The sequence below is a fragment of the Camelus dromedarius genome, chromosome 16 (assembly GCF_036321535.1).
Source record: "Camelus dromedarius isolate mCamDro1 chromosome 16, mCamDro1.pat, whole genome shotgun sequence".
NCBI lineage: Eukaryota > Metazoa > Chordata > Mammalia > Artiodactyla > Camelidae > Camelus > Camelus dromedarius.
This window is the reverse complement of record NC_087451.1, coordinates 49,247,027-49,263,291: the sequence shown is the minus strand read 5'-3', so window position 1 is coordinate 49,263,291 and position 16,265 is coordinate 49,247,027. Positions and strand designations below refer to the sequence as shown.

General features: G+C 50.2%; 1 protein-coding gene across 1 annotated transcript in view; it reads right to left on the bottom strand.

Annotated features, from left to right (window-relative positions):
- The window catches only part of RAB11FIP4 (RAB11 family interacting protein 4), a 106,851-nt gene that overhangs the window by 38,094 nt on the left and 52,492 nt on the right, over positions 1 to 16,265 (bottom strand). The gene's annotated exons all lie outside the window — the stretch shown is intronic.

Genomic DNA, 16,265 nt, shown 5'->3' with positions numbered 1-16,265 from the left:
TTGCTGTCCCTGAGTCCTCACTGACCAACATGGCAACACTTTGGTATAGGCAGGGCCTGTTAGCAACTGGATGCTTTGGTCCAGCACCAATACACACAGACACACAACACACACACAGCTTTTCAGTCCCCTTGTCTCAGGCTCTTTGCTCTCAACTTCCTTATCTCCAACATCTCCCTTGCAAATAAATTCCCAGCTGCCTTTCTGTTTTCCAGCGCCTGTCTCTGAGGCAAAGCATCCCACTGGGGCTCCCAGACCTGCTGGGGACTCTCCAAAAGGGACAGCATTAGCTAGAGGGGGGGCCCTGGCAAGGGCTGCATGGGCGGGGGGAGGCTGGAGCAGTTTGGATGAGGTAGAAACTCCATCACAATTGACCCTCTCCTCCTTGCTCATGCCCTGCACTTCAGAGATCTCGTGTGGAGGCCACAGACTATTTCTCACCCTAGTTTGTGTCCACCCCCACTGTCTCTCACACACAGGAGCACTGTGGTGTATCAGAAAGAGCACTGACTTCAGGATCAGACAGACTTGAGTTTGAATCCTGTTTGCCAGGATTGTGAGTCTCGGGTCAAGTTATGTAACATCTCAGACTCAATATCTTCATCTGTAAAATGGGAATGGCACGGGTTGTGCCTCATGGGTTGTTGTGCACCTTGGCCCAGCGAGTACGCTTGATTTTAGGAATTCACCAAAGGTGTGGTGCATGGATGAGCCCATGTACCCTGGGCTTGCCCTGAGGCCTTAGCTCGGCCACTTCCTGTGAGGTTTTAGGGTGGGGCTGAATCCAGGAGGTTCTATCTCCATTTCCCCTGTTCTCTTCTGAGTCTCATGCTGCCCCTAATTCAGGATGGGGTGCCAGAAAGCAGGTCACATGACACGGTCACCCAGAACTGGGAAGAGAATCATAACCTCTCTGGGTCCTGGCTTTCTCCCAGCAAAGCTCAAGGGAGAAAGTCAGGCCTGTCAAGTCCCCTCCCTTCCCCCACCAGGGGCAGGCTGATGGACACTTTCCAGAGCTCTATGGAGAGGGTGGTGCTAGTGGTTCCTCTTTATTCCTCCCCAAAATGGTGGGGTGCGGTGCATCTCCAGGTATGTTTTCTGAAAAGTAGCATGACAGAGAGGAGGGTCCAAGACACTAGCATTGGACACCAAGTTTGAAGCCTGCCAGTTCTACAATTTACCATGAGGAAGTCATTTAATGTTTCAGTGCCTCAGTTTCCACCTCTACAAAATGGAAACAAGACCTTTCCTCTTCCACTTGTGAAGTTTAAATGAAATGATAAAGTAAGTGCCTCATATAATGCCTTCCACGCTGCAGGGACTCAGTAAACAGCAGCTCCAAGTTACTACCAGTGGCACGAAAGAGCCTCAGTCTGACCTAGTGATTTGCTGCATGAGCACTGGAGCCAGAGCCGAGGGTCATATCTTGACTTTACCACATTGTAACTGGATAACCCCAGGCAAGTTTCATTCCCAGGGTCTTGATTTCCTCATCTGTAAATGAGCCATAACAGGAGTATATATTTTAGGATTACTGTGAAGATCAAAATCCCATCAGGGCACATGGGTGGGTAATAGTCCAGTGGTAGAGCATGTGCTCAGCATGCACGAGGGCCTAGGTTCAATCCCCAGTACCGCCATTAAAAAAATTTTTTTTCATCATCAGAACCCATAAAATACTTAGCACAGGGTCTGGCACATAGCAGGTGCTCAATAAATGGTAGCCATTATCCATTACCATAAAACAAGAGGCTGGGAGGGAACTGGGGTGAGGATTAGAATCTCAGGAGGATTAGAATTCTCGGGAGAATTTAGGACATTGACTTTATGGAGAGGCCCTGATATCCTCCCCAGTGTTCAGGGAAGCAGTGATAGTTTCAGGACAGGGGGACAACTGTTTCTGAAACAGAATGTGGAAACTAAGGACTCTAGCCCAGACAGGGCTCCCAGAGGACTCGGCATCCTCTGTCCCAATGGGGCCTGGGAGAGAATTATCAGGCTACACAGTTCTGCCTCTGAGCACAGTCCTACCTATAAGGCTGGGAACAAGGAAGGTCTTGAGTTAGCTACCTTGCTCCCTCAGCATAGACTCTGACCATTTAAGCTGGGAAGACTCTCTGGGTAAGTATCTAATGTACTCTTCCCCCATGCTACATATGGGAAGACAGGCTTAAAGAAGGCTGGGAATTGGTCCAAAGCCACATGATAAGACATCAGAAGAGCAGGGACTGAAACTCAGGCTCCTGACTGCCAGCGCAGGGCCCTCTCCCTCCTACTGATGGGGTGGGACAGGCAGGGGGTGGCAAGTGGCAGGGAGGTGACTCCCTCACATTTGCCTAGCGCTATGAGTCTCCTGAGGGGTCTAACTTGTCTTTTCAGGAGAAAGAACAGCCTCATTAAACAACAGAAACCCTCTACCAGGGAGTGTACCCAAGAGTAATTTTCAGACTGCAAGTCACTCTGATTAATTCCTTTTATGTCATAAAACATAAAACTGCCATTGTCGATATGAGCATACTTGCGTGATGCTGAATGCCAAATCCAGAGAGAAACAGGAGTTAACAACCCTCCGGAAACAGATGGGGGCGGAAAGCACGTGGTCACGTGGCTGATCCAGGTGCTGGGCGAGGTGAGCGAGTTTTCTCTGTAGCACAGCTACCTACCTCTGTCTACTTCTGCTATCACCACGCAGGAGGTAGCTCGGCATCCGATGGTGTAAAGAGGCAATGTTTTGTACGTGTTTGGGGCCATACGGAAGGCCAGGCTGAGCATGCGTGGCATCACTGTAACAGGACAAGAGCTCTCTGCATGTTACCCAGTGTCAACATCAGCTCCACCACTGATGCCAACCAACATTAGGCAAATGAACAAACAGAAAACAGCAACACAAACAACGCTAGAGCTTGGAGGGGAAGGGGGGGGGTGTCAGTGGGGGGTGGGGAGAAGCACCAGGTCCAGCAGTTCTCAGGCTGGGTTCCTGGGATCCCTCAGGGTTCTGGGCAGACCCTGCTAAAGTGGGGTGGGGGGAGTGTGCTCTAGATAAGCAAGAGGAACAGCCCCACCACTACTGGCTTTACATGTAGACTTCCACAGGAAATTTCATACGAACAAAGAGTTCCATGGCTTAAAGTTGCTTCAAATCCCTAGTCTAGTAAAACCACTCATTTCCCTAACAGGGAAACAGCCTAGAGGTGGGAAATGGCTTCTCTGCTCACGGCTCCTCAGAGTTAGCGGCAGAGCCAGGATGAGAGCTGGGCCTCACTAGGGATCCCTCCTAGGGATCTCCAAGACGAACATCAGTCATCAGTCAGGACTGTCAACATCCGTCAGACCTGGTCACACCCTGGACATTCTTTCTGTCCCAACACAGTATCACCAGCTATGTCTCATTGCATGGAAAACCCTCCATGGTGCCCGCTCAGACTTTGCCACAAACACTTGTCTTCTCCAACCTCCTCTTTAGAGGTTCCTTGACTCCGAAGTCAGAAAGCATAAGCCCCAACTGCTAAGTCTCAGCCCTCCTTCCCAGGTGACAAATTCAACCTTTGGTGACTCAAGCAGTGGCTTCAGAAAGGGAAACAGGTACTCAGGAAGTTGGCAGGATGCTGGGATCGCAGAGGCCTCTTAACGTGAGGGAAAGTTATTCCCAACCTCCCGCTTAGAAAAACGAGAGCAACACCTGAATCCCAGAGCCCTCCCACTCTGGCAGGGGCCTGTCCAGGGGGCCTGCGCTGTGCCAGGGAAGAAGAGGCATCCGGGACCAGTCCCTCCTCCGGAAAGCTGTGGTTGGTCAGCCCATCACTAAGGTCCCTCCCCACTCTGTAACACTAGGCTAGCCCAGGAGCAGACCTTGGACCCAGGTGTGTGCCCCGGAAACACGAGTCCCCTTCCACTGGCAAACACCAGGGTTGGTGACTGTCCTTTGGCTGGGATGCCTTCAGCAGTCTGTCCCGGGGGCTGGGTTCCTGTCTGACATCTGGCTGGGTGCTGTGCAGACGGGGCGGGACCAGGTCTTACTGACTGTGGACCAGGGCTGAGTATTCAGAATGGCAAAGCTCTATTCTTGTCAACCTGTGCACATGTAAACAATGGGTTTTCTTACTCATGCAAACCCAATAAGAGGGGAAAATGGTGAGCGAACGTGTGTTTCCTCTGACTCATCCAGTCATCTCGGGGGAGGTGGTGGCGAGTGAGGAGGAAAACGAACAAGGTCTTCTTTGACTAGGGCAAGGAGGAAGAACTTCCCTTTCCTCAAGTCTTGGTAACATCAGGTGACTGCAAACCCTTGAGAGCATAAATAACTCTCCCTGTTTCATATGCTTCTTCCCCCAATCCCTGCCTCCTCCCAAAGCTGGCAGCCCACATCTCTGATTTTTAGGAGTGAATAGCACAGCCCCAGTTCCAAAACCGCACTGCACAGTAGACTCATTGGGGGAACTTAAAAAAAAAAGAATCAATGCCCAGGTCCTACTGGGTAGCAACTGAATCCAAATGGCTGGGGTGGGAGCCAGGCGTTAACCGTTTTTAAAGCTCTCCGGGTGACTGCAATGCAGCAAAGTTTGAGAACCACTTTACCAAAGGCTCGCTGACTACAGTGGGGGTTGGAGCGATCACAGGGGAAGGCATCGTTCATTCATTCATTCATTCTGTCATTCACTCACACACATTTAAGGGCCACCTTCTATGTGCCAGACCCTGTTCGAGGTGCTGGAAATTCACCTGTATAATCAGGAGCCTCTGTTCTTGTGGCTCTAGCTTCCTAGTGAGGGAATCAGACAATGAACAGGTACGTGAATGCATGATGCCCGAGACGTGTGCTGTGAAGGAAACCAGAGCAGAACGACAGAGAGACTTTGGGGGCAGGGGACTACTGTCACCCTGAATTTAGGTGCCGATTTTTGCTTTTGGAAAGAGCAGCTGGGCCCCTGTCTGCTGTCGTGGACTTACTTCGTCCTGCTATCACGCTAAAATAGCTTCCACCTGACAACCTCCAGGGTCCGACCTGCCCCTCACCCTGCTGACCTCTTTCCCTTATGCTCTTTCTTTAGGTGGGGCCTGGCATCCTCTGCTCATGGTGCCCTTGGCTCCTCCTCTTCCCCTGCCCCCTCTGTCAGCAGTAGCAGTGGACGGGGGGCCTGCGCAAGGCCAGTGATCCATCAAGGATCATTTATATCCTACCCACAGACAGATTTCAGGCTTGTGGGGTGCATGAGAGGTTGTGTGGAACAGCAGAGGGAACAGCAAACTTAGGGTCAGAGGACCTGGATGCGAGGCCTGGTTCTGCCACCGACAGGCAAAGGGCAAGTCACTTTTCCTCGCTGAGCCTGTTTCCTCTTCAGTCAAATGGAAAGCGTACAACTAAATTTGTAAGGCTGGGCTGTGCATTCAAACAATGCCAACCACTTTTAGAAAGTTTTTTGCAAATTATTATCATCTTTACAAATTATTATCATCTAGGCCTATAGACATAAATCGCATCACATTAAAGCTAGAAGAGATCACACTTTACAAATGGAAAAGTGAGGCCTGGCGAGAAGAAATGACTTAACCACAGTCACAAAGCTTGCTAATGGCAGAAGGGTACACACCAACCCCAAAAAGGGGAGGTGATTGAGAATAGACTGGGGAGGCTGTTTGAGAATCAAACATTTTGCCTCCTCTGTCTGAGGTGGGAAGCCCCAAAAACAAAGACCGGCAGGACCCCCAGGCAGGGCCACTACTCTCATGCCAGCATCATCCGGTTCCCTGGCCCAGAGGGTCTATCTCACTTTTTGCCTCTGAAAGGGCTTACTTCTAGGAAAGTGGAACTTACCCCTAAAATTCTGTTGGTTCCCTGAGCTCACTCCTGATTAGTCCATTTCTACAAAGCTTGTTTCTAATTAGTCAACTTTTGTTATACATTATTTACATATGATGTTGCAAAGTTTAAATGGCAGCCTATAAAAGCCTGTGTAAACCTACAGATGGGGTCCAGAGCTTGGAGTGTTAACTCCTTTGGGCCTGCTGGCGTAATAAACCTGAGTTCTCCAACTCTCCAAGTGCTGCTTGGTCACTCGCCCAGATCCAGGTTGCTGTCATAACTGAGCTGTAACACCAAGCTGTAACACATTTTTCTGCAACATGTTCACTAGGCAAACTCCTATTCATTCTTCAAAACCCCACTTTGGCGTGAACTGCCTGTCTCCTCCAGTGATAATACATTATTCCTTGGCTTTATGATTTCCTTGCCTCAAACACAAATTCTGTTACTGTGAGGAACGCACTGTATTGTTGAGATGGGCCTCCTGTCAGGCTCCCTACCGTACTGCATGCCATTCCTAAGGACAGGGTCCATGTCTCTGGTGTCTTTGGACTCTAGCTACTAACATGTCTGGCATACAGTAGGCACTTGGGGAGTGTTTGGGGCCCCGAATGGGACTGAGGACCACTCACACACAGACAGTGGAGAGCTGAGGGTCTGATTAGTTGTCAATTAGCAGGAGTCTTTTCTGAAGTTCCTGAGACGGGCATTTGAAAGGAGAGAAACATGGAAATGAGAAAGGCTTTTTTCAAGATCCGGCTGCCCTCTTTCCAGAACGCATCAGATCTGAGCTCTGAAGAGACACTCTCTGCCTAACAGGAGCCTTGGACAGGGGCTCTGAAACCAGAGAGAGACCCTTTCCCTGAAGCTTATTATTAATAACAGCTACCAATTATTGGAGGTCCATAATGTTCTGGTCACTTCATTTCTTCTCATTTATTTTACTCCAACGATCTTGTGGGATAGATGTTACTGTACGCATGTTATGGATGAGGAAATTGAGGCTTGAGAGGGTTAAGTGCTCTGGCCAGGGTGGCAAAGCCAAGGTCCACATTCAGATCTGCTGGACCACGTCCAGGACTCCCAGCTGCCTCTCTTATTGCATAACCAGCTTATTGACAGCAACTGAATGGTCTGGGAAGCAGCAGAGACTAATTAATAAGGATGATAAAAGACCGTGAGCAAGTCAGAGCCACATGCTCTTCTCCTTTATCCTTGGGGAGGCGTCCATGGTCAAGCCTGCATTATATTCATCAGTTGCAGCCCATTCCAGGCCTCTGTGATGAGTCCACATGCACCTCTGTGATACCTCCAGGGGAGTGTCCTGCCCTTGAAGGTGCAATGACAGTCTGCTGGCCCAAAAGACCGAATGAGAGTGGAGGGCTGGGCACCCGTGTGGTATGGACTTGGCTGCTACGTCCTACCCCAGAGCCATGCTTAGGGAGATGCATCCTGGAATTTCCCTGGGTGACACTGGATGAGAAGAGCAGGATGGGGCCAGGGCTCCAGGGAGAGAAGGAGGGAAGAAATATTTGTTGCTTCCAAAAATGTGTTTTATGGGGGTGGGGGTATAGCTCAGTTGGTAGAGTACACGCTGAGTGTGCACAAGTTACTTGGTTGGATTCCCAATACCTCCATTTGAAAAAGAAAAAGAAAAAAGAAACCAAAAATGTGTTTTATGGAGCCCCTATCCCACTCTGAAAGCAAAAAAGGGCTCAGTGGTCGAATCAGCAGGCGAACCTCTTTGCTACCCCTTGAAGATGTCACAGAGCATCTCAGCAGGAGAGAAACCTGTCTAGCTTTGTTTTAACCTGGAGTTTCTTAAGGCTGTCCAGCTTGGGACAGGACCCCTTCTCATTTAACATCTAGCAACACAAGGATTTGGTGTTGTAAGGAACACGCTTGGGAAAACAACATACCAGGCTCCCAACACATCCACCCTCACAATACCAAGATGCTATTATCTTCATTTTAAAGATATGAATAGCCAATACCTATATCGCACTTACTATGCACCAGGCTCTGTTCTAAGTGCTTTGCGTGGTATTAACTCATTTCATCTTACAACCCTGAGAGGCAGGTATTAACCATTTTACAGATGGGGAAGCTGAGGCTCACAGAGGTTATTGACATAAAGCCAGTAAGCGGAGAGCCAGGATTTGAACACAGACAGCTGACCCCAGAGACTGTGCACCCGAAAAAGGGAGGCTCAGGAGGCACGGGAAAAGATGCTCAACATTGCTAACTATCAGAGAAACGCAAATCAGAATCACAGTGAGGCATCAGAACTGACATCAGAACCAGTCAGAACGGCCATCATTAAAAAGTCTACAAATAACAAATGCTAGAGAGGGTGTGGAGAAAAAGGAATCCTCCCACATTGTTGGCAGGAATGTAAACTGGTGCAGCAGCTATGGAAAACAGCATGGAGGTTCCCTAAAAAACTAAAAATAGAGCTGCCATATGATCCGGCAATCCCACTCCTGGGCATATATCCAGAGAAAACTCCAATTCAAAAAGACATATGCACCCCAATGTTCATAGCAGCACTATTTACAATAGCCAAGACAGGGAAGCAACCTAAATTTCTACCAACAGATGACTGGATAAAGAAGTTGTGGTCTGTTTACACAATGGACTATTATTCAGCCATAAAAAAGAATGAAATAATGCCATTCACAGCAACATGGATGGTTCTACAGATTATCATACTAAGTGAAGTAAGTCAGAAAGAGAAAGACAAATACCATTATATCACTTATATATGGAATCTAAAATGGGATACAAACGAACTTATTTACAAAACAGAAACAGACTCACAGACATCAATAATAAACTTATGGTTACCGAAGGGGAAAGGAGGTGGGGAGGGACAAATTAGTTTAAGATTAGCAGATACAAACTACCATATATAAAATAAACAACAAGGTCCAAGCACAGGGAACTATATTCAATGTATTGTAATAAACCATAATGAAAAGAATATGAAAAATACATATAATGGAATCGCTTAGCTGTACACTGGAAACTAAACAACAGTGCAAATCAATTATACTTCAATAAAAGTTTTTTAAAAAATAGTGTCCTTATGTAAAAAAGAAGGCTCAGATTGTTCAATAACTCCCTCAAAACAACCACAGTGGAACCAAGACTATTCATTCATTCACTAGTTCATTCATTTATTCAAACAACATTCACCAAGCAGAAACCATAGGCCAGGCACCCAGAGATGTCAGAAGAATGAGACACAAAGAGCTCAGTCCCCTTTGATGCCAGAGGGCTGCTCCCCACCAACCCACCCCCAACCCAGCACCGCTGGACACCTAGGGCTTCCAGTCATCAGCACATGTGCACACACGGTGTGCTGGGTGTGTGAGTCACCAGTGGCCTCACATTTGAGATGCTGGGGTCCAAATTCTGCCTCTGTGGCCCCGACAGCTGTGTCCTTGAGCTGCAGCTTTCATACACAGTGGCTCAGGGAGGGTCGTGGGATCCTGTGCCCAGCTCTTCTCACTTCAAGCCCAGGCTCCTTCCTCGGCGCAACAGCCTGGCACTTGGGCTGCACTCCCTGCTGGGTCCACCCAACCCTCCCCAGTGCTGTGCTGGACGGCAGCCTGCCCTCCAAAGCTGCTCTCCGGCAGGGCAGGGTGGGGTCCCTGGCCCTCTGAGCCCCACTCACCACGGTCACTGCTCCTCCGCACAGTCCTGTGAGCCCTCCCTGCCTATCTGCTGTCAGCCGCCAATTAGGACCTGCATCCAGGACGCCCCACAGTGGCAGGCATTAATCTCAGGAATTTAGCCTGCTCTGGAGGGGAGAGTAATTTTTAGGCAAAGCTGGAAGTGGATGAAGACAAACTTACATCTTTTTTCAGGGACAAACCCTGAAGGGCTTGTAATTTCACTTTGAAAGCACAGTCGCCCACAATTGTCTCCTAAATTATCTTAGTAATACTGGCATGAAAAAACACCCCAAACCCACAATAAAGCAGCCGCCCCACAAATGACAGGAGGGCTGCAGGGAGGGGGGCTGGGGGAATGGTGGGCAGGCGGGCAGCCGGGTCCTGGACGTGGTTCCTGGAGGGCCCAGAGCCAACAGCTCCCTTGGACCCACCCAGGAGAGGCCAGACGGCCCCTGAATAAACAGGGGGGATGGGCTCATCTGGAGACTGGAGCTGGCCTCCCTCTCAGGCACACACACCTCCTTTGTGGCTTCCCTTCCAGGGCCGGGCTTGGAAAAGAGGAAACCAAAGGCCCTGCTCCCCTGGACACTGAGCCAGTGTTCCTCCCACTTAGGGGAAAACCACAACCCAGCAGGGCTCTGTGGCCACAGCCGGGTGGACTGAAGGAGCTGCTGTGTTCAGGTAGATGCCGGAGAGGCCGGAGCCCAGAGGCGGCCAGGGCAGGGGAGGGTGGGGCTGCCCCTGGGGCAGCTGAAAAAGAAACCTTTCTTCCAGGCCAGGCCCCTGCTGTCTCATTAGACCACAAGGCCATGTTCAAGGCTGAGAAGCGCTCTAGTGCTAGGCCAGCCAGGTTCAAGCCCCAGTTCTGCTACTCACCTCCCACAGCCAGCGTTCCAGTTGATCCCTGCCAGCCTCTGATCACAACCTTTTCATCAGCCAATCAATGCATTCCTTGTTTTATGCGTGTTTATGTTTAAAGGTGAGATATTTGATATATGTTGTTGATTCACTAGCATTGAACTCACAGCTGACAGAGTTATAATTCATGCTTGAACAAAGCTTACCTAACCCACATTTTCTCCCTAAGGAACAGCACAGCCTTCTTGCTCTTGGCAACACTAGACAGCACTTGAGCACTCTATTTGGGGGTCATTTTAAACAGCCAAGTCACAAAAAAAAAAAAAAAAAGGCACAAAAATGCAAAAGCATGGCACTGAAAAGACTGCTGAAAGGACACCTGTTGACAGTAGGAGCTGAAAAGCCAAGACAGAGTCACATCTTGTTTGCCCCTAGCTGGGCAACTCGAATATTCATCTCTCTAAGCTTATATGTGCGTGAGTACAAAAATGGTGCAGGGGGGAGGGAAATAGCTCAGTGGTAGAGCACATGCTTAGCATGCACAAGGTCCTGAGTTCAATTCCCAGTACCTCCATTAAAAAAACAAACAAATAAATAAACCTAACTACCACCCCCCAAAAAAAACCAAGAGTATTGATTTGGGGATTACAGATAAATTTTAGCAAGTAGGCAATTTGCAAATCTGAAAAAAAGGAGGAGAAACTGTATCTGTGTTAGAGGGTTACTGAGGGATGGGGTGGGGGGTGTTAAATGAAATAACGCATGAATAATGCTCCGAGGCGTGGGCCAGTGGCGCAGTGGAGTCTGACTAGATCAGAAGTCTACTTAGCACAGCGGTAGCTCAGTCCCTATTTTTATTGTTACTACATCTATTACTTGCTAAACATACCACATCTCGACACATTTGCTCCATCTGCTTGGAATGTCTTTCCTTGTGCTTTTTCCAGCTACGGAAGCCCAGAGATCAGGGTTTCAAGTTAGCTTCGGGCTGAATTTGAATCACACCTCTGCCGTTTGCCAGCTGGGAGCCCACGGGCTAAATCCGGTTCCCTCCTCCTCTCAGTCCAGCACTGCTTCCCCACTGCCGCTCACACTCACACACCGCTGATGACTGTGCTTAACAAAGAATCCACAGACCGGAAGGGACCCGCCTCCTGTCCCCTCCACAGGTCTGCACACCTGTGCAGGTGCCTTAACTGCCTTCCTTCTGCCTCAAGGTGTGGTTCATAGATGGATCCTTCTCCTCAGATCCTGGACCCTACTCCCTCAAAGGTTCGTTGCCCCTGCAACCACCTCCCACCCACTGTCCCCCCTCCCCATCTCTCTCTCCTTTCCCCTTCTCCATTCATTCATGTCTTCACCAGATGATCCTCAGCTTTAAAAATCTCTCCCTAAATACCACAGGATGGAAACAAATAAACCAGAGCCACATGGGTCCTCATACCACCTAAACTCTCCCCAGAACATCTGACCCAGTGGACCTCGCTCCTTCAAACACTTTCTCAACCTGGCTTCTAGGATGCCTGCACTCCTGGTTTCCTCCTAGGAGTGAATTCTCTTTTTTCTGGGACTCCCAAATGTTTATGTCCAGCCTGGACCTCTCCCCTGAGGTCCCGACTATTGTATCCAAACTATCCATGGAAGACATTTACTGCGGAGCGTCTTAGGGATCAACCAGCGAGGGCACAAGGGAAGTGGGATGGGGTGGGGTCAGACGTGAACAGCAATGCCATTGTAACAAGGCCTGGTACCCTAGGTGCTCTGGAGCTGGGATGGCCCTTCAGCGCCAAAGAGGCAAGGGGGCAAAACACTTAATACTTGGACCAGTTGTGGGATGCAGGATGCCCCCAGGAAGAGTCTGTAATCTGGGGCCAGGCAGCCCCCTTGGCTGTGGCCTAGGGAGGGTCTGCTGTAGCCGGCACCCCCGGCAGATGCAAGAATGAGGGGTTCTGATCTAAAGGGGATCTGGACGTGCATTGCTCCCTGTGAATGTCTTTAGTAGGCATCTCGAGTACCAAGTCCACACCCAACTGCTGAATTTCCCTCCAAACCCCACTTGCCTCCCTCAGTCCCTCTCCCCCCACCCCTCCCCCCCGACCCCCCAGCTCAGCACAGGACACTGCCGGACATCCACCCAGGAGCCCAAGCCAGAACCTCAGGCTTGTCCTTAATGACTCTCTCCTCCCCTGACATCAGCAAACCCTGTCAGCTGGAGCCAAGCCCACTTCCTCTCGCCACCTGCCTGTCACAATCCTGGGCCAAGCTGCTACCACCTCTTCCCTGGACAAATTTCTTGTAGGCCTAGACAAATCACCTGGTCACCCTGATGCCAGTGCTGTCTTCACATATGCACCCCAGAGAGCTCTTTAAACCACCAAGCAGATCTTGGGGGGAGGGTATCGCTCAGCGATAGAATGCGTGCCCAGCATGCACAAGGTCCTGGGTTCAATCCCCAGTACCTCCATTAAAGATAAATAAGTTAAAAAGCCTAATTACCCTCCTCCGCAAAAACAAACAAAAAACAAAACAAAACGAAACAAAACGAAACAACAAAAACCACCAAGTAGGCCTTGTCACTTCCCAACTGAAAACCTTCGCCTGGCCTCCACAGCACCCAGGATAAACCCCAAAGGCCCCCACACCCCACCCCGCCCCTTGCTCTCAGGCATCTCTGCCCGGCTCCACCTTCCAGCCTCCCTGTTTCCATCCCTCACCAGCCACAGTGGCCTTCTTGACGGCTCAAACCAACCAAGCTCTTTCCCACATCAGTGCCTTTACACTTCCCTGCTTTTTGCCCCACCCCCAGCTTCACATGCCTCCATCCCTCACGTCACCTCCAGAGACTCCCCTACCCTGCCCATCTGTCTGCATTTACGTTACTGACTGTTTTCCTGTGTATGGTCTTGCCTTCTCCCCTTAGAATAAAGCTCTTGGAGGGAGGGACCAGTTGGACCTCTAGTGCCCCATGCGTATTTATTGAATGAGTGCATGGCTGAGCCTTGTCAGTAAACGGGGTCTCCTCTGGAGAGGAAGAGTGTTGGGGGCACACAGTGGAGGCAATGGGGAGGTGCTCAGGAGAATTACCAGGACTCGGCCTTCAAAGCCCAGTTTGGCACAGCCTGCTCCCTGCACTTGCCCTGACCCCCCAGGGCAGAAGCAGCTGCTCCCTCACCAGGTGCCCAGGGGCCAAGTACAGCTGGAACATTCCTCACACAGCTCTGCACGGTGGTTCTTTCGGTGTCTGCCTCCCCCGTAGGCTGAGCCCCTCCAGGTGGACTGTGTTGTCTCCCAGCCCCAGTCTGTCCCAGGGCCATGCTCAGCCAAGGTCTGGGGACTTGACCTCGGGGGGATGGACTCTGCATTTGACGGCTTAAGCCAAGGCATCCCACCCCACCCCCGGCAAGGCCACCTGCTTTTGGGCACAAGTCCAGATCCCGCCTGTGGAGCGCACTGCCATCTCGGGTGCCAGGTGACGGGCTGGCCAGCTGGACAGTAACACAGTGGTGACTTTCATTATCACACCAAGGGCTTAATCCTGCTTCCATCAACACCACACCATCACCCAGTCCTACAGCTCCCACCTGCTCACCAGCTCCCATCAAAGCTTGCTCAAGGCAGGACTGAGACAGGGTTGGCTCCCTCCTCTCCCATAGACCTGACTGTGAGTCTAGGCTCCACCACTTACCAGCAGAGTGACCTTGGGCAACCTGTTTAATAGCTGAGCCTCAGTCCCATGAGCTGTAAAATGGGGATAATATCATCTCTCTCTCATGGGGTAGCTGGGGGCTTACGTGGGGCAAGGTCTCCAAAGCGTTTGGTTCCCATGACCTCAATACCTGTGCGCCGTCGTTGCTGCTCTGGTCCTGAGTTTCAAGTGCAAATATTACAATCCTGGACACTTTCTAAACTCTCTTCTCCCACAGACATACTTCTGTCACACATTAATTGAACACCTTTGCCTCAGCTTTTAACAAGGGATAACAGAAATATGACAAGTTTCTGTATTTGAAAACAATGAAGTTAATTAAAAAAAAACTTACATAGAAAACTCTGTCTACGAGGTGGCCCACTGTCACCTCTATAATGAGCCTCTCCATAAGCTCCTGTCAGCTTCAGGAATGAGCCTTAATAAGTTCATCTGATTCTCGGAGACTTAGCGCTCACATTTGTGAATGGAGATTAAAGTGGCTACCACACAAGAGTGTTACGAGGACCCCTCAGGAAGAGGTTTCAAGCACCTAGCAGACGGGGTGACACCTAGTAAATGCTTCAGGGGTGTCAGTCCCCATCCTACCCCCCAGCCTACCTGCTATATACCTGCTTCCCTCCATTGGATCATGAGACTTACACATCACCTCTTCCCCCTTCTGCCTGTCAAGCCCAGGGATAAGCTCATTCTCTCACTATGATTTTTTGGGTCCAATACTTGGGCCCTTCTTGCTCCCCTAGTCGTTTTTTGAACTCTGACCTTTGTGTTAATGGTTTGAATGCGTCACACTCCAGGCCTCCAAGCTAACAAGTAACAGAGCATCAACGGCCCCTCCAGCAATAAGGGCACCAAAGGGGTAGACCAGAAAGCCAGGGAAGAGCTGCCGTCTACCATCATGGGAGCTGGGTCTGTGCAGCTGCACCTATGATGCAGGTGCATGAGGACGCCAGGAGGGCCCTCCAAGTCTGAGAGAATGGCTGCTCTTGGAGTCTGATACCCCAGGGAGGTCACAGCCACTTTGGTAGCAGCGGTAATGTGACCTCTGAGATCATGAGGTCACCTGAGCCTGCAAGGGCATCGTGCCTGTGCCAGCCATGTGGTGGGGTTGAGAGAGCCAGAAGGCAGTCGGCGGAGGTTTAAGTCCCAGCTCTACCATTTAGTACGCACGCAGCCCCGGGAAAAACCACCTCTCCCCGCTGGTCTGCATCCTCTCGTCTCAGAGTTGTCAAGGAGACCAAATAGGAAACATCTGTTGAGCTTCTAATTGGACCTGGTCACCTTGCCAGACTGCCTTATAGATGGACATGCAGAAATTAGAGGAATAAGAATTCTTTCCTTCCTTTAATGTCTCAGGAGAGGCCTTTCCTTATATCCCAAGTCAAATGATTTCCTCATTTTTCACAGGGAGGAGAATAATCAGGTTTATTTATTTATTTTATATTCATTTTTAATGGAGGTGCTGGGGGCTGAACCCGGGACCTCATGCATGCTAGGCATGCCCTCCTCCACTGAGCTACACCCTCCTCTCTACTTCCTCAGTTTTTTTCCCCTGAGGTATCACGTAGTTTTCTCACATCACCACCATCCCACTTGGAATTGCCTATTTGTGTAATTAACTGGCGGCCCGGTTACCCCTCCCAAACTGAAGGCTCTAGGAGGGACCGTTTGGCCCCAGACCTCAGCATAGCACCCGGCCCATTATGAGTACTATTAGGTGAGTGGATGGATGAACACACCTGCCAGCACCGTGCGTGGGGGTGGCGAGCGTTGCACTGCGTACACCTAATGCTGACGACAACCCTGAGAGGTAAAAAAACTGAAGGTTAACACTACGAGGGCTTTAGTCTGTGCCAGGCCCTGTTCCAGGAGCTCTACAAATACCAGAGTATGTGACTCTTCATGGTTCGACCAGGTGGATGTATACACATAACGCCAAGGAAGCTTCCACTCCTTGGACCCTCCAGTGCTCTGGATGGGCCCTTCCCCCATGTTCACATGGTCATGTGCTTTGTAAAATTTGCAAAAGTAAAAGATCCTTTACCTTAAAGATGATTCCACATGTTGTAAGAGAGCTTCAGGTCCCCACCAAACGTGGCTGCACCAGAGTAGATGCCCTTCTCTTCCCATTTCACAGATGAGGAAGCTGAGGCTTGAAACGATTAAGCGACCTGCCCAAGGACATTCAGAGCCTGGATTTTGACGCATGCCTGCCTGACTC